The following is a 19,459-nucleotide window of genomic DNA, read 5'->3' on the forward strand; positions in this document are numbered from 1 at the left end:
GAGAACAGTAGACAAGGCTAAGGAGCCTCCCGGCATGTGGTCAAGCCAGGACAAGGCAGGTGCTTCATGGAGGCTGAGGGAGACTGCCCTTGGCTGTAGCTCCCTGCAGGTGTTCTATGGGAAGCTCAAACAGAGACATGGGACTCTGAGGCAAGGAAGCAATGCTTTATTGTGCTGGCACAGACTCAGCAGACTCATTTCCAAAGGCTGAGCCCTGAGAACAAAGGGGTCTCACCTTATGTGCCTTTATAAGCAGGTTACAGAAGCAATAAAATTAAAAAAAAACAAGGTTTAACCCATATATGGCTATATGCAAGTCTATAGGCTACTTCACCCTAGTGCTATGTGACCTTCTACCCCTAGTGCTATGTGACCTTCTGTACGTTTGGATCCTTTAGGTTTTATCTCTCTGCTATGCCATCCCTTCCCCTCTGCTACTTTGTCAGAACACAGCCTGTCTGTTTCTCTTCTGGTCCTCCTCCCTGCTACATTATTCCCCTCTTTGATACTTAGACCCACCTAGGGTCAAAGAGCATCATCTTAATCTAGGGGTTTATATTTTCATAGAATCATTACATGGGAGGCCATTTTTCTTTCAACTGTGGCCTCCATGAGGCTGGAGATAGATGTTACAATCAGGGGACCAGGCAGGGCAAAACCAGGCAAGCCCTAAAATCAAAAGTATAACACTTATGAGGGTTTGGAATCCCCCACAAGTTGAAAACCATCCTCCAAATAATTTTCTGTGGTTCCAACCTCTCCAAGTCTGGACTGGGACCTGGGTGATTTTTCTCATTCAGTCTGTGAGTTCCTCTATGACCTTTCCTTCATCATCAATCTGTAAGCAGCAGTTGCTCAGGTTAAATTTTCCACAAATTCCTCCCTCAGAAGCAAGCAAATAGTCTAAGGCCAAGCGGTTTTGATAGATGGCATTATGCATTTTAGTACTTTGCTTAGCCAGTAAATTGAGGGCTCTTGTAGCCTCATTAGTTGTAATTTCAACAACAGCTTGTAACCTGATGATACAGTTCTACATACAGATGGAAATATGGTGCCCCCAAGACCCATCCTGTGCCCAAGTGGCTGGTCCATAATAATGGATCATATGCTCAGGGGGCCATTTGTCATCCTTCCAGTTGCCAATTTGTAAGGCACGCTATTATCTATGACCATCCCGAACGTGCCTGATATCGTCTATAAGGCACGCTGTTTTCTGTGGGCTTCCCAAAAGATGCCCCTCTGGCAAATGGGAGCAGGAAGAAGGATGGATGATTGACCCCAACACACAAGATCCTGACCAATTTGGGGGAAGTACAGTGTAGGCTGTTTTCCTATATATCCAGTATGCTCACCATTCGATGTTTCCATCGACATAGTTCCAGGCCTGTCAGAGATGAGAGAAATTGGACAAGAGATGGGGGTTTAATTCAATATGATTTGGGGATTCCCTCCATTGAGTTTTCCTGGCAGTTATATTATAGAATCTTTGGCCCAGGCATGTCAGGCTTCCAATGGAAGTGGTAAATTGTCCTCCCTGTTGGGCAAGACAGTTCTTTCTGATAATTGAGGTTTTGAGAAGCCAAACCCCAGTGGCTGGCTGGGGATATCTTGTCTCATTGTAGGGCTCATTGGGATCCAACTCTCTAGCCTTCCAGGGCCATTGATCCCCCAGATTAGTTCCCCTATATACATAGCAGGAAGTGCTTTTTAAAGATTGAGCTTTAGTTTCTGCTAGTTCTAGAAACACATTTCTGGTAGTAGTGGAGATGGAGACACGGTTTTTCCATTTCTTCACAGAAGGAGTGAAAAGCCTGGTGGGATGAGGCTTTATGAGAGACTGTAATTCTTTTAAAGTACAATATAGTCCCTGGGTCTTTGCCCTGCCCATAGATATACATGGTAATCTGCTGGTCATTTCTCCACTTAAGGTCTTCTGGATCAAGGAGGGTAAAATTAACAGGATTACAGGCCCCTAAGTGACACCCTGAGGTAGTGACACCCTTTTGAAGGAGTGCTGTCTTATCTTTACTTTTCCAGGTGGCCCAGGAGACACATTTCCAGCTGGGGCAGGGTAGGGCACATTCATCTCAGTTATCTTATACATATACTTATCATTGAGCCTGTACTCCTGTTCCCAAGATAGGCCTCCACACGGACTGCGATAGTTGGCTTCCATTAGTGCTCTCTTACTTACTGCATACAGGTGAGGTGACTCGTCACGTTCTAGGGCCCCACACACATCAAGCTATATTGCCACTGGCTGTTTGAGATTGATGATCTGGACCTTTTGAATGCCGTCACCTTTCTTGTCACAGCTCCTGACTTCTAGCCATTGACTGTTTGATACTGTGGGTCTAAACAACTATATTGGCTCTCCTGCAGGCAAATAGATTAGGTGGTTTTGTTATACCTGCAGGTCCCCAAGACTGTTCCTTGGCAGGAGAAATGAGTGTAATAAAACAGGGTCCAAGTAACCCCCTGACCTGGTCAAACTATGTGAATCCATGGGTCACAGGATGAAGGTTCTGGGACCAGGAAGGAAACCATATCAGTAACAATAAACAGTTATTATGCATCCTGCCCAAAAGAGGTAGAAGAGAGCTAATAAAAACTTTTCACTGTGAGTCCAGTCAGCGGGGGCAGTTTCTGCCAAACCTATGGCGAAGATTAGGGTGAGAACTACAGCAACAGATACAGACAAAGGGTGACAATGCCTTACAGTAAAATAACTGACATAGAAAACAGTTCGTGTATCCTGTTAGACAGTTGATTCCACACTTTTCTGCCATGTGTAGACTAGTCAGCTTCTGGAGTCACTAGAGCAGGGCTGTTGTCTCATTGTTCGTGGTCCCCTGTTGTTCCCCAGGAATTGGAGTCCTGCTGAGGAAGGGTGCTTACGTTCTGGAGGGTGATCCTACACAGCGAGGCTGGATTGGGAATGCACTTCCACTCGAGAGAAGCTGGCTTGACATGACTGTAGTGGATCCAAGGAGCGACCTCTGCTACTTTAACTGTGGTAGGGGCAGAGAAAGTTATAACAAAAGGGCTTCTGCAAAGAGGCTTTAAGGTTAGATATTCCATTCCTTTACCCAGACAGCATCCCCTGGCCTGTAAGGGTGTGTGGGAGTTGTCAGGCTGACAGGAAGTCTCTTCCGGACCCAGTCATTGATTTTTGAGAGTCAACCCGAGAGCCTGCATCTACTGCCTCAAGGTGAGGTCACCTATTTACTTAAGGTCCCGCCTTATTCCCTTAATTAAGGGGGATGGGCTTCCATAAAGGACTTCAAAGGGTGAGAGCCCTGTTTGCTTTGTGGGGCTAGACCTAATCCTTAGTAATGCTAGGGTAGTAATTGATCCCACTGCAGATGGGTCCCCTGACAGTTTTCCCAACTGTAATTTTAGGATTCTATTCATACATTCCAGTCTTCCTGAACTCTGGGGGTGGGAGGCCATATGCAACTTTCAGGTGACTCCTAAGCCTTTAGCCATTAGCTGTACCACCTGTGCCAGAAAGGCTGGCCCATTATCTGACCCAATAGACACAGGTTTTCCAAACCAAGGGATGATTTCATTTAACAGACATCTGCCCCCATCCTGGGCCTTTTCAGTCAAATGTGGAGAAAGCTTCCAGCCATCCTGGGAAGGTACAAACCAACACCAAAAGACATTTGCATCCTCAAGCTCATGGCATTTCAGTGAAATCCACAATCAAGTTTTCAAGAGGAGCTCCACCAACACTCTGCACTTGGGGAGGTGCTTTTAGTCCTGGTCCAGGGTTATTTTTGGCACATAGGCTACATCTCTCACATACTGCCTTACTTATGCTGGAGAGCCTGGGAACACAAAAATGCTGGGCCAGGGTGGTCTCAAGGGCTGATTGCCCTGAATGAGTTCCTTCATAGAACTGCTTGACAAATGTAGGGGCCAGTGACTCAGGTATGGCAATGCAGCCATCCACAAACTTCCACCATCCATCTGATAGAAAATTTCCCTCCTCAGTCTTAAACCAAGCCTGTTCTTGTGGTGTGTACCATGGGTCCCATTCAGCTAAGGACATGGGAACAAGGCAGCCATCAGAACAGTTGGGGCTGGTCCTCTCATGAGGACCATTTGTTTGGCCTCTTTGTCAGCTTTCCAGTTTCCCTGAGCAATTGTTGCATTTCCCTTCTGGTGCCCTTGGCAGTGTATAACTGCCACCTCTTTCAGGGCCCACACAGCATCTAGCAGTTTGAGGATTTCCTGCCCATACTTGATACTTTTTCCTCCTGAGTTAATGAGTCCCCTCTCTTTATATAGGGCCCCATGGACATGAGTGGTTGTGAAGGCATATTTAGAGTCAGTGTCGATGTTTACTTATAGTTCTGCAGTGAGCTGGAGAGCCCACGTGAGGGTGACAATTTCAGCTTTTTTTTACAGAAGTCCCAACTGGCAGCAGACAAAGCTCAATAACTGAGTCCAAAGTCACCACCGCATAACTGGTAAAGCGTGTGCCATCCCAGACAAAGCTGCTGCCATCTGTGAAATACTCAATGTCCGGATTGCCGATTGGCTGATTGGTTAGATCTGGCTGGCTTGAGAAAACCTCATCCATAACCTCTAAGCAGTCATGCTCACAGGGGCCCAAGTCAATCTGCAATAGAGTGACCAGGTTTAGAGTCTTAACAACCTCCAGTCAGATGTGTGGGTTTTCACATAGCATACTCTGGTATTTGACCATCTGAGAGTCAGTCAGCCAGTAATTTCCCTTATACTCCATGAGAGTCATGATGGAGTGGGGAACCTGGACGGTAAGTTCATGCCCTAGAGTGAGCTTATCTGCTTCTGTTACCAGGGCAGTGATGGCTGCTAGGGCATGCAAGCAAGGCAGACAGACAGCCTCAGGAAATGGCATCAAGTTGTTTGGACAAATAAGCCACCGGATGGTGCCAGGAGCCCAGGAAACTAAGCTGTTCCCTTTTGATCATAGACATACAGGAAAAAAGGGTTTCATCACATCCAGCAGGCCTATAGCAGGGGCATTTCTAGGTACCTTCTTGATTTCTTTAAAGGCTTTCTCTTGCTCCTTTCCCCATACTAAAATCTCCTGTTCTCCCCACTTAGTGGTTTCATAGAGGGATTTGACCAAGAGGGAGTAGTTGGGGATCCAGATTTGGCAGAAACCTGCAGCTCCAAAAAGCTCTCTAATTTGCTGGCAGGTCTTAGGAGCTGGGATGGAACATACAGCCTGTTTCCTCTCAAGGCTGAGCCTGTGCTGCCCTTGTGACAGGTGAAAGCTGAGGTATTTGACTGTGTTTTTGTATGCTGCCTCCCATAAAAGAGAAAGGAGAAGACATGACCCTTCCATACAGTCTTCCTGAATTGGTCCATTCAGCAGAAGCTCATCTATGTTTTGGAGGAGTGTGCAGCCATGCTGGTTGGCTGAAAAGTCTTTGAGGTCAGATGCCAAGACAGTTCCAAAAGTAGTGGGTGAATTTTTTGAAATCTTGTGGCAACTGAGTCCAGGTCAGTTGCCTCTTTTCCCCAGTGTTGGGATTTTCCCATTGGAAGGCAAAAATAGGCTGGTTCTGTGGGGCCAGCTGCATGCAGAAGAATGTGTGTTTAAAATCTAGGCAGGTAAAAAGCTTTGCCTCTGATGGGTCAAAGCCTAAAAGCGTGTATGGATTTGGGACCATGGGGTGCAAAGTGACAGCTCCTGAATTTACTGCCCAGAGGTTCTGAACTGGCCCTGGTTTCTGTCTGGTAATAAGGGGGTGTTTTGGGATGACTGACAAGGTCAGAGGATCCCATATTTTAAGAGTCTATCAAAGTGTTTTTGAATTTTGACCCGGGCCCTGTGAGGAATGAAATACTCTTTCTGGCTGATGGGGGTGACTCCTGGCTTTAGTTTACCACTACTTGGGACATGTTTTGGGCCAGACCTGGGGGGGTTATCTTCAGCATACACATAGACTCTTAAAGGGAAAGTCATGAATCTCAAGAGGCCTCCCTTCAGGGGCATAGAGCTGCCATTCCTCTTCTTGTGCAACGATGAGGATTAGAGTCTTTGCCTCAGGTCCTCTCAACATTTAAGTCTGCTGTGCCATCAGAATCACAAGTTATCTGTGCCCTCAGTTTGCATAACAAGTCCCTGCCCATTAGGCCCACAGGGCAATCAGGGAGATAAAGGAATTCATGCCTTACTTCATGACTCCCAAGAGTGCACTGTCTAGCCACTAAGAAGGAGTGGTGGGCCTGGTCCTCTATAGCCCCAATAATAGTTGTATGCTTGTTGGAAAGAGGACCCACTACACAACTGAATGCTCTGCACCGTGTCCACCATGAGATCAACAGGGGAGCCCCCTATTTTCATGTGGACCATAGGTGCCTGGGGGCCCAGTAGAATGGAACCCAGTTTGTCCTGGTCCTCCTCATAGCCTTCCAGGCCTGCCAGACTGACAGTTTTCTCCCCTGCAGATGGGCTGGTATTTTCCTTCAACAACCTGGTTCTGCCTCTGGTCTGGGGGGCCTTTGCCCAGGCAGGGGCATCTTGGGGGCATTTGTCATAGTCCTCAGGGATGGCCTCTGTCTCTGCCTGGATTAGCTGGCCAGGGCCCATCTGACTGTCAGCAAGGGCTGCTGCAAGGAGGTCCACTTTCCTTTTCATCTTCCTGTCAGCTCCCTCCTGACCTCCTGATCTTGATTGACAAAAACCTGTGTGGCCACCTCCAGAAGCTGGCTAGCATTCATTCCAGTGAATCCTTCCAGTTTCTGCAACTTTCACCTTATGTCTCCCTGAGCCTGGCCAACAAAAGCAGTGTTAATCATCCCCTGGTTTTCAATGGTTTCCAGATCAAAATGGGTGTACAAGCAGAATGCCTCACACAAATGCTCATAAAACTGGCTGGACTCTCATCAGCCCTTAGAGGACTTCTGATGTTTTTCTCACGTTCATGGCCTTTTTCCCTGCTTCCATCATGCCTCCCAATAGTGCATCCTGATATCATTCAAGTCACTGGGAGCCTTGGTCATCCTTGGGGTCCCAGTGGGGGTCTTCCTCAGGGAAATGGCCTAAGCATGTGCTTGGGTGTCTAGAGTGCCCTCCGGGATGTGATCTTCTAACCACTTTAGAGCTGCCAATGTTACAGTGTCACTCTTCAGTATTAAATCGAGTCAGAAGAAGCTGTCTCTTTTCTTGGGTTCCTCAGCCAGCATAGGCTCCTTTGTTTTCTCTCTACACTTGGAAGTTGTGGCCACCCTAGCTACCATAATCCTGCAGGCCTCTTCCAGACATGGCCTTAGCCATGTGGGCTGGCTGAAAGCAGCATTCTGCCAAGCAGTCAATATAGGTAAACAGATCTGGATGCCCAGGCTTCTGTACAATTACTCTATAAACTTCATTAACCACAGTTTTATCTAATTACCCTTCTAGGGGCCACCCTACACCAAGAGCAGGCCAATCTACTTCACAAAGGGCCTTAAGCGTATTAAGAGTTAACTCCACAGTCTCCATTAAATCTCTTTTTAAAATTTTTAACCATACACTCCAAGAGAGTGTTTTTACTCTTATTTCCACCCATCTCCTCCCATTACCAGATGGCAAGGACACAGAGGGGGAGGGGTTTTGGAGGATACATAAGGGAGTGGGTCCTCTTCTCCAACACGCAAAGGAGAGCAATTGTGCCCCTTATCAGTGACCTGGATGCAGTTGCCCAACCAGGAACTGCACCTACAGAGTCCTCACTCACTTCATCCATCTCCAGTCACTCCCCTTGCAGGGATTTAGACGTCTCTTGGTTGTAGTGAGTCCGTATGAACCCCAGACTGGAGGCCCTGTTAGGGCTCACCCTTGACCATATGAGGTCACCACAAACCTGAAGATTGGGACTCTGCAATCACTTCATAGCTGCGTTGTGTCTCAGGCTCTCACTTTCACCCACTCTCACTCAGCACAGTACTTCCACCCTGCTCCCTGAACTTGAGAGATACAGTTTCACCCCAAAAGGGGGTTACTAGGGTGTCTCGCTGACTTGGAGTTGATCAGTCTCCCCTTCTGCCTCCTAAGGCAGGCCCGAATTCAAACCCAGGTTCTTACCAGCCTGGTGGGTGGTGCTCCCCTCACTGGTTTCTGTCCCTCAGCGGGTTCTGTTGTGCATCTGAGGCCTTCACCTCAACTTTCTGGGAAGACAAATCTCTCCTCTGGATCAAACTGTCCATTGGCGTCTGGCAGGATTACTTGTGGTCTGGGGGACACTCCTGGGGACAAGGGAGGTGACAAATCACCATCTCCACAATTCCAGCAGCAAGTCCCCAAGAAATGTTACAGGAAACTCGAACAGAGACTTGGGACTCTGAGGCAAGGAAGCAATGTTTTATTGTGCCGGCCCAAACTCAGTGGACTCATGTCCAAAGGCTGAGCCCTGAGAACAAAGGGGTCTCACCTTATGTACCTTTGCAAGTGGGTTACAGAGGCAATAAAATAGAAATTAAAAAAAGGTTTAACCCATACTTGGTTATATGCAAGTCTATAGGCTACTTCACCCTAGTGCTAAGTGCCCTCCTAACCCTAGTGCTATGTGACTTTCTTCACATTTAGATTCTTTAGTTTTTATCTCTCTGCTATGCCATCCTTTCCCCCTGGTACTTTATCAGAACACAGGCCTGTCTGTTTCTCTTCTGGTCCTCCTCCCTGCTACAGGTGGCCTGAGTATGACAGGGTCTTTACACTGACTGTTTTCTGTCAGTAGCCTCAGAGGACAGACTGGTGTCTAGTGGTTGGTGTTGCCTCCTTGATCAGCCTTCCTGAGCTTCTTAGTGAGTCCTGCACCAGGACATCATCCAGGTGCCAGAGCAGTGAAGCATTTAGGGACCACAGCAATTCCTCAGGAGACTTTGAGGACAGAGTCTGTGGTGTGCAGGTGGAGGCAGGAGTTAGAAAAAGTTTAATGAATGATTCACGTGGAGGTTGGGAGCTCAGAGAAAAGGAGGGTCACTCAGATGTGAAAGATTACTTTTTACCAGGCTGAGTAGTCTAAGAAGACACTACTCCAGAAGACTCTGAACTTTTGTGTCATCTGAACAGATTGCTGGACAGAGACACAAATTGCCTTGATTTCTTTGTTTAAGCCCAATTTATAAGTTGTAAGGTGAGAAAAATCAGGGCTGCCCTTAGGGAGTGGTGAGAGTGGCTGGCAGGTTTAATTAACAGAGCCTTGTCACATAACAAGAGGTTTCTGCTCGTGTGCTTATGCTAATTTTGGGCTTTTTATTGTATGGATGATATGTGACCAATACTCATGAGGTCCTAAGTAAGAGGACTTGGTCTAGGAGGTCAAATTGGGGCAGCCTCTCCCCACCTTTTTTAACAAGCAAGGCAAACCAAAAGTGCCAATTCTGGACACTATCTTGTAGTAATATTTACAACCACCAGGGTCTTTACAACGTTCAGGGGATTAATTGCTGTCAAGATGTCTCAGAGCTGTGCTAACATGCCTGTTTGCTTTCTCTGCTTAAGAGAAGAAGCCCCTGGTAAATTATTTTTCCTGCATGCTAACTTTCCTCAACTTGACACATAGTAAATAGCATGACTTGTTCTGATTCTGCTGATGGGACACATCCATGTGGTGTGTGGCTTTTGTGGTGGTTATGTTTTTGCTATTTTCAATGCATCATTTAGGACTGTCATTTATCAATGAGGGATTATCAGCAAAAGGTCCCCAGTCCCTTATGAACAGGGAAGCCAGCTGGGTACGTGAGAAAGGTTAGGAGTATGACTCCAGTGAGAGGCAGAGTCTGTAAGTGAGGACTAGAGGAAAATGAATGAGTCCATGTGAAGATAAAGTCTGTTACCTTGGCCCCAATAAAAAACATCATTTATTCATTAAGTTAATAGACTTTCAGTGAGGGTCTACTTGTGCTGAACTGGAAGGGCCATAAAGAGGAGCAATGCACTCTGAAAGGAAAGGACTTGAACACAAGCAACATCTCTGCAGTGCTAAGTGTGCTAAGACTGGCTTTGAGAAAAGAGATGTGAACAGCTTCTTTGCCTGAGGTGCTTGGAAGATTTTTGAGAGAGGACAGTAAAACTGTATTTTAAAGATCCAGGTTGAGACCTTAAAAGCAAGAGAAGAGCATTTTGTGCCCCCTGCCTGAAGTGCTCCCTATTTGTGGTTATTGCCCTTCAAAGAAGGACCCCATACTTTGGTTTTAAAGCTAAATAGGGAGCACTATAGGTGTTAATTGATCATAAACTTGTCTCTGTGCCTCTGTTCTGACAGGCACCTCTAGGAATACACTAGAAGCAGGAATAAGATTCCCATTCAAGAACTGTGCTGTTCATGTCTTTGGGACATGAAACAGTTAAAAAGAATAAAATAGCATTCCTTAAAATCCCAAATCATACCGCCATCAGGGATGGCGTATGTTGTGAAAGGTAGGATCACTGTTCACAAGCTCTGTGTGTTTGTTCCTTTGTGCATTTGATTTTCTCCTCCCTGTTTTCTCTCTGGCCCATTGTCTTCTAGTTATGAGATTTTGAAGGATATTTTTCTCAGTGTTTCTGTTTGTTTTAGTGACCAAGTTTTGCATGGATTGTGTACTTCCTGAGTGCTGCTCTTCATCATTTGAGACACCAGATTCCTCCAAATTTACATCTGTGTGGTGACAAAGGAGCTTCCAATCTATTATTTTCAGTTCTGAGAGAAAGGCCAAGGGCAAAATGAACAAACAAACAAAACCAAAAACTGAGTCCCATTGTTTGAAAGACTTCGTACAAAGACTCTCTAGCTGCAGTGCTGTGAGTTCTGCTCGTTTCCACAATGTTCTTGAATAAAGGCTCTTCCTCTGCTCAGGAGAAAGGAAGTTAGGTTGTGAATTCATCCATCAGGGTAAAAGATGGCTGCACATAGAAAAAGTCATTGCATGAGCATGTTAATGACAAGGTGGGGACCAATCACATTGCAGAGAGTGGACTGAAGCACAGGAGAGGCCATCCCACTCCAGTACAGTCCTTGGTCCAAATGCATGGGTGCCCCTAGTGGGAAACAATGATAGCATCCATATTTCTCACCTTAGCTAGAAGACCAGAATATCCAGAAATATCAACACAGAAACTTTCTCAGCTGCCTGGGAAGGAGCCTTTGTGGTGATGGTAGGAAATGTATTTGGTGTGTTACTCCAGGCCTGATGAAACACAGGGAATCACTTCTGCCTCCATCATTTCATGGGGAACACCATTTGAAATGGACAGGACACCTCCCTACCTCCCTTCCGCCTCCTGGCCTTCCTGAAACAGAATCAATAGACATGGCGGCTGCCTTAAGTTGGATGGTTCCCATGTTGCAAAAAAGATTAAAAAGAAATAAGATTAAGTGTTCAAGGAAACTATGAAAGGTGTAACTACACATGTAAGGAATGGGCAAGAAATCGCTCTCTTTTTTTAATAGACTTTATGTTTTGGAGCAGTTTTAAGTTTCCAGAAAAGAATTAGTAGGAAGTGCATCGAGTTTCTGTATTCTACCTCCAACTTCAGCCTCCAAATTTTCCCTCCTAGGGTGGTGTATTTGTTTCAATCAATGAACCAATGTGGATATATTATTCTGAACTTAAGCCCAGAGTTTGTAAACTAAGGTTCACTGTCTGCATTGTACAAACTCTGGGTCTTAATATAACCAAAAGTCAGTTTCTGAACTCAGTGCCAAAGTCACAAATAAAGAGAGCAGATTTGGGAGACAAGAAAGTTAAGTTTATTAATTTTGCCAGGGAAAATGAGGACAAAGACCTCAGTGTCACAGCTACATCCTGCCACTGAGAAAAGATGTTGGTTTTAAAGGGTGCCCAGGGGCTTGGCTCTGGGGTTTGTGATGGAGAGTGTGCCCTAAGAGCAGATGGCTGCCTGCTTGGTTCTCCTTATCTCCTGGTTTATTGGCACCAGATCTCTGAAGTCCTGTGTCTTGTTTGACAGAGGTTTACTTCTTCCTGTGATCACACAGATAAAACACAGACAAGAGAGGAAGATTTCCCTGTTTGGTTGAAAGATCTTGTCTTCCCAGTGTGGGGGCCAGAAAGGGAAAGTGAAAATAATGTCATTTGGGATCCCTGAATAAGTGACTGTCACGAGCACTTATTGGTCCAATTGAGTACAGAGAGACAGTACTCAGGAGACTCTTATTTCAGAGAACAGGGTTTTTATTCAAACAAATTCACACGGCACTTTCCTATGGATCCTAATGCCTGTCTCTTCTACCCCAGCCAGCCAGGAGTTACTCAGACCTTCCCCCAAGTCTCGGCACTGTATGATGTCTTCTCAGCTGATGAGGAGGGCGTAGGTGAGCCCCAAGGGATCCTCACAGCTGCCTTCAGTGCAGGTCCAGTTTCACGGTTCACTGGTGACACCCAGTGGTCATTGGGAGAAGGGGCACACTCACTAACGGCTGCTGCCTCCATGTCAGGGTCTCAGGATGGACTCTGACAGTGTGGTTTCCAATGGGCAAGGAGGCGAGCAAGGTTTTGGGTTCTGGCCTGAGTTTATATACCTGGTGGTGACCTCACCACCCCTGTTATCCACACTGTCACCTTAGGGTTAGCTTGTTTGCATATCAGCCACCACCTTAGGGTTGGCTTATTAGCATATCAGCCTGTCACACTCCAGCTGGTTTCTAAGTCCTAACACACACTAGCTAATACTTCTTATTTCAATAACTTTTCATACTTTAACACAATACAATCCACCAATACAATAACAATCTTATGTGTGTTCACCACAGTGACACAGTAATCTGATCAGCAACACAAGCTGGCTACAACCCAAAGTCCTTGTGGATTGACTAATGTGTAATTGTGAGAGACGCTCAGACTGCTTTAGCTGAAAAGCATGGGCTCCTTACTCAGACCATGAGGTAACCAAAAACATAAGAAGCTTGGCATCTCTCCTCCATTTTTTGTCTGTTTTTGCCTCTGCAAATCACCTCGCAACCACCTTGGAATCAAGGAAGGACAGGAATGATCAATCACATCTTTATGATAAGGAACCAAAACTTCCCCCAAAAGTAGAGCCTCCTTTAGATGGACCACTTGCCTGGCTCTGGATAACAACTCCAGAACCCCTCCTGGAACCCTGGACTGAGATAATGGCCACACCTGACTGGGACTGCTTAACTATGCATACCTTTGTCCTCTGTCCCCAGTTCTTTTGTCTACTTAAACCTGAAGCTCGTGTCTGTACCCAAAGATGGCTGAAGATGAGCTGAGTGCTTTCTCTGCCTCTTCCCACGGCATGTCCTGAGCCCTGTAATAAACCTCCTTTCTCTGCCTTCACCAGGCCTCTTTATTTGGCTTTTAAGGGTGGGTGGCCAGGCCTGGCATATGAAATCTCAGGAATTTGGGTCTTGGGTCCAAAACTCTGGTCTCAGAGTGACATGTACCCACCATTACTGTATCACACTAAATGGTCTCATGGATCTGATAATTTCCTGTGCTCCACTTGTTCATTCCTCCTTCCTCCCACCTCCCATCTCAACCTCAACCACTGGTCTTTGCTTGTTGATTTATTTTTGTTTTGCTTGTTTGTAGACAGGGTCTTGCTATATTGCCTCTGGCTGGTCCTGAAATCAAAATCATCCTCCCCCAGCTTCCTGAGTAGCTGGGATTCCAGGTGTGCACCCCTGTGCCCAGCTGCTGCTTAGCATCTCCCTAGTTCCCCTAAGACCCTCCCTACATGCAGCCTTTCAAATTGGCTTCTTTAACTTAACGCCACAGCTCATTCTATTTCACCACGAAAAAATGTTCCTTTGTCTGCAAGAATCACAATTTGTTCACTCACTTACTGAAGGACACGCTGATTGTTTCCACATTCTGGCAACTGTGAATAAAGCTGTTACAAATATTTTTGTGTGGAGGAAAGCTTTCACCTCATTTGGGGAAAGACCAATGAGCATGGCTCATGTGGTCAATTCACACAGCAACAGCGTGTGTACTTTTACAAGAAATGTCCAAACTCTCTTCCAAGGTAACTTTAATGTCTGTACCTGTCCAGGTACAATGAATGACAGTCCTGTTGCTCCATGTCCTTGTCAGCTCTTGGTGGTGTCGATGCCTCGAGTTTTGGCCAGTTTAATAGGCTTGTAATGGTGTCTTCATATAATTTGTGGTTCCCTGATGACAAACACTGTTAGGCATCTTTTCATCTGCTCATTTGCCATCTATGTGTCTTCTTTGGTCAGATGTCTGTCCAGCTATTTTGTTCCTCTTAAGTAGTTGTTTATCTCTTATGGCTGAGTTTAGAAAATTCTTTGTACATTTTGAAAACCAGTCTTTTATAAGATGTATGTTTTGCGAATATTTCCCTGTCTCTGGTTTTCTTTTCACTCTCTTAATTCTTTTTTATGCAGAAATTCTTAATTATATTCAATTTATTATTTCTTTCAGGGACCATCCATCTAAGTCATTGCCAAACTTTGGTCATCTATTTTATCTTCTAGGAGATTTATGAATTTGCATTTTTCACTCAGTTTGAATGAATTTTTGTGACAGGTGTAAGTTCACATTCTGCAAGTGGATGACCAGTTATTCCAGCACCATCTGTAGAAAAGACTATTCTTTCTCTACTGAATGTCATCAGTAGTGCAATTTTGTCAAAGGAAGCTGGCTATATGCATGTGGATCTATTTCTGGGCTCACTTTTCTGTTCTCTTGCCCACACATGGTCATGATTGTTGTAGCTTTATAGTAAGGATTTAAGTCTACCTTGAAACCTTGAAATAACATCATTCTTCCAATTTTGGTCATCTTCAATACTAGGTTGTCTATTTGGGGTTTTCTGCCTTTCTATATTGTGTTAATCAGACTTAATTGCTGTAGCAATTAAGAAACACTGAAAGGAGGAAATGTTTATTTTGGTCACTGTTTTAGTCCACGGCCAGCTGGTTCCATTGCTTTCACATCTGTGGTGAAAGAATGCATCATGGTGGAAGGGCATGATGGAAGAAAGAACTGCTCACCTCATGGCAGCCAGGAAGCAGAAAGAGTCAGACAGAAAGGGACCAGGGACAGGATAGACATCCAGTAACCTACTTCCTCCAACCAGGCCCCACCTTCCACAGCTCCACCACCTCTTAGGAGTCTATTTGAAGTCTGAATTCATCAATAGACTAATCCATTCATGATGACAGAGCTCTCCTGAGAGACCAAGCCTTCAATACATGAACCATTATAGGGACACTTCCTATTCAAAGCATAACGCATATGAACTTTAAAATAAATGTGTATATATACAAAATATAATGTTTTGAGGTCTTCATTCGGAGGGCATTGAATCTGTAGTCAAAGCTGGAAAGAACTAACACCTTGACAGGGTTGACTGCTCCTCCCCAATTACATGTTTAGTTCCATAATTTCTTTCAGGGTTTATAATTTTCTTCTGTGTATAATACTTAGACTTAAGTATTATATTATCACCTTTAATACTAATGTAAGTGATGTTATATTTTTTAAATTTTCAAATTCCAACCATTCATTGTTGGTATATAAGAAAAATATTACTTTGCATGTTAACTTCGTATATTGAAAACTTGCTATAAATGCTTAATTAGTTCTCAAAGTCTTTCTGTTGATATTTTGGTATTGTTTTACATAAACAGTCATCCCATATTCAAACAAAAATGTTTTATTTATTCCTTCCCAATCAGCATATGTTTTCTTTTAGTGTCTTCTTTTCTTGTCTTATTACATTGGCTAGCTCCCCCAGTGTGATGCTGAAAAGGAGTGGTGGGAAGGGTTCCTTTCCTTGGTCCCTATCTTAGTGGGAAAGTTTGGAGTGTCGCACTATTAAATGTGATATTAGGTATAGGGTTTTTAGTTGGATATTCTTCATCAAGTTGAAGAGGTTCTCTTCTATACCTGCTTTACTGAGAGCTTTTTAAAATTATGAATGGGTATGAATTTTGTCAAATGCTTTTTCTGCATCTATTGTTAAGATCATATGATTTGCTTCTTCTTTGATTAACTGATGTGATTGATAACATGAATTGCTTTTCATATGTTGAACCAGCCTTGCATTCCTAGAACAAATCCTGTTTGGCTATGACATATAATTCCTTTTACAAATTGTTGGATTTGATTTGCTAACATTTGGCTAAGAATTTCAAATCTCATGTTCAGGTGATTATTTTGTCTTTAGTTTTTTATATGTTTTATTCTTATTTGTCTGGTTTTAGTATTAGGGCAGTATCAAATGAGTTGAAATTTTCCTCTGCTTCTATTTTCCTCTGCTTTCTAATTTTCTATTAGTGCATTGCCATAATTTCTTTCTTAAATATTTGGTAGAATTTATCAGTGAACCTATTTGTGACTAGCAGTTTCTGTTTTGGAAAATGATTAAATAGTGACTCTATCTCTTTATAAACTTGTTCAGATTATGTATTTTTCTTATGTGAGAGATTCTATAAATTGTCTCTTTCAAGGAATTGGCCCGTTTGCCCAGCCAGCTTGTCAAATTGGATATGGAGTTGTTTGTAATGTTCCTTTATTGTCCTTTTAATGTCTACAGCATCAGTAATTATGCCTCCTCTTTCATTTCTTCCTTTTTCCTAAGACATTTTTTCTAGACTGGCTAGAAATTGATCCACCTTGGGTGGGGAGAGTAGAGAGGGGTTTGTTTTCCCAATCATTATCTGTAATTAGTTATTGATTTTTTCAAAGAACTAGCTTTGGTGGTATTGAGTTTTGTATTGATTTCCTATATCAATCCAAGTTCCTTTTCAACTGCCCTTGATGTCTACCTTCAAAAAAGAAGTGAGAAGTTAGTTTATTTACTTTGATAAAACCACTGTCACTACTTGCCCTGGTCCTAAATAATCTATAGTTGCTTTCAGGCAGGCCTGTGGATAATCTGAGGACTGGGTAACCCCCACTGCCAGAGGTAAAGCATTTCCTGAGTGAGCAGGCAACTCTGCCTCTCCCTTTGGTGATTCTTCCCCCATTTTCCTCCCCAGCAGGTGAGTGTGGGGACAGACACTCTCAGACGTGAGATGAAATGGGTTACCATACATTTCAGTGGTTTCTGCTTCATGCTTGTTCTTTTCCATCCACGACAGAAACTCAGCATGTGACGTCCTCACCATCCATTGCCCAAGTCTGGCCAGACTGGGACGTAGTGGGGCTGCCCAACTTCCAGATTCAATTCTTCCAGAATCTCATGGGTGACCCTGAAAGGGGGTAGATCTTAGGCAGAGCACTCATCCTGGCTGAGATGGCAGGTGTGTGGTTGCTGGAGGAAGGGGAGGATCTGAAACAGAGCTGTGAAGTTCTCATCACCAACCCTGCACTGTGTCTTGTGGGGTGAAAAAAACTTTCCAGGGGATTCTTTTCTTAAGCAAACAAAGCCAACAGTTACCCCAGCATGACCCTATAAGTTGTAAATACCCTGGCAGTCATAAATATTATTATAAGTTTGCATCTAGAACAGATGCCTTTGAGTCTGCCTTGCTTGTTTAAAAAAGAAAAAAAAGAGGTGGTGGTGGGGAGCCCTGATGTGACCTCCCAGGCTGAGTCCTAATGAACAGTGAGGCTTAAAACCTCATGAATATTGGTCACATTTCACACATGCAATTAAAGGCCAAAAATTAGCACAAGCACATGAGCAGAACAACCCTTGTTATGTGACAAAGCTGTGTTAATTAAACCTGCCAGCCACCCTTGCCCCTCCCTAGGAACTGTCCAGACTTCTCGCACCTTGCAACTTATAAATTGGGCTTAAACAAAGAAACCAAGGCTTCCATGCCACCTGGCAGAGCCACCACTTTCTCTTACTCTTTATTCCTTTTCTGATTTTTTTTGGCAGTAATGGGCCTCAGGTTTGGTAGGCAGGTGTTCTACAAATTGAGCTACTCTGTCAGCCCTCTTTCTTTCAATGAAGTTTTGCAATTTGTGTCTCTGTCCCGTTCTCTGTTCAGGTGGCACAAAGACTCATAGTCTTCTGGACTAGTAACACCAGGATTCCTACTGAAATCAGAAAAATCTCAGTGGACATCTTTGTGAGAGGAATATTCTCCAGGAGAAGAGAAAAAATTCTAGCAGAACATGAATTCCCACAGGACATATGTGAGCAAGGAAACGGGAATCCCAAGAAATTCTGCTGGAAATAATTGTGCAAAGTGGCTGGCAGTCCTGGTACCTTCAAGAAATATTTTATGATGGGGATAGTGCCTGGAGAAGTAAGTGCTGCTCTTCCTGGAGCAAGAACTGGGATGGAATGAGCTTAGCAACCTGTGAGCATGAGACCAGGAAGATTCTTCAGGTAATACTCCATTGGTCATGGCGGCCACATCACCAGTGTGGATCCACATGTGATGATGGGGCAGGAGATGGGACCTAAAGATACCCCTATTGTCTTTGATACTGAAGGCCATTTGCCCGCCCTGCTGAGTCTGAGATTCTGCAAATGCTTGACCAGCCTGCTCCTGTGCCTCTCTTGGGAAGATCCAGTGTCAGGCAGCACAGTCTCCACATCCAGAACAGCCACTGTCTTAGGTCACCTCACCTACCCATCCCCAAAAGACAGGAGACATTTCTGTTCACCTTAAAGGCTTTTCCTCAGAAAAAAAAGGGGGGTTCACAAACTAAATTCTCTTTTCTTAGTCTCCCCACACCCAGAAGCTCACAGAGATCAGATCTCAGTCAAGTGCACACTTGTCAGGAGATGCCTTCTCTCTGAGGAAGAGAAGGCTTTGCTTTCCTGCTGTGATCTGTGATTGATCAGACTCCCTCAGATTAAAACTCTTCAGACACAAGATGTGCTATACAAGGTTTTTTTTTAAATTATGGTGGTAATGAAAACAACTGTACATTGGCTTTTTTTTTTCTATTTTACAAATGAAGAAGTAAATACTTGGGGGAAAACAGGAATCCCAGATCAAAGAGTGAGAAGAGGTTTTAAGACTGTTTATGACAGTCAGCGGAGACAAAGGCTTCATGAAGTATCACTTCTTGGTTTGCTTGCACGTGTGTGTGTGTGTGTGTGTGTGTGTGTGTGTGAGATTTCATGTGTGGGGGGTGCGTATGCGTGTGCATGCAAGTGTGTGTGTGTGCATGTGTGCACATGTGCAGCCCCTTTAATCTCAAGCATTTTGTGATTCAGTCAAATGCAGCACCCATAAGCTCAGAAAGGCCAGCTAGAGGTTACGCAACTGTGGACCTCATGGTCTGAAGTTTCCTTTCTTCTGACAGCCATGGTCAAGTTGCTTTTCACTAATTTAGATCACTAAGCCTGCTTTTAGGAAGGTGCGGTTAGCACAGTTTTTACAGGAACATAGATTGCTGACATGCTTTAGAACCTGTTCTCAAATAAAACTTCCTCAGTACCATGTCACCTCCTTCCTTGGAGCCACCTGACAAGCCTTGGTCATCTGGCTGAGTTATCTTGCAATCCCAGAGGAGTGGACTCTGAACTGGATAAGCTGGGGTGATTTGTAGACATCCATGGACTAGT

Source organism: Castor canadensis, chromosome 15 (assembly GCF_047511655.1).
Source record: "Castor canadensis chromosome 15, mCasCan1.hap1v2, whole genome shotgun sequence".
NCBI lineage: Eukaryota > Metazoa > Chordata > Mammalia > Rodentia > Castoridae > Castor > Castor canadensis.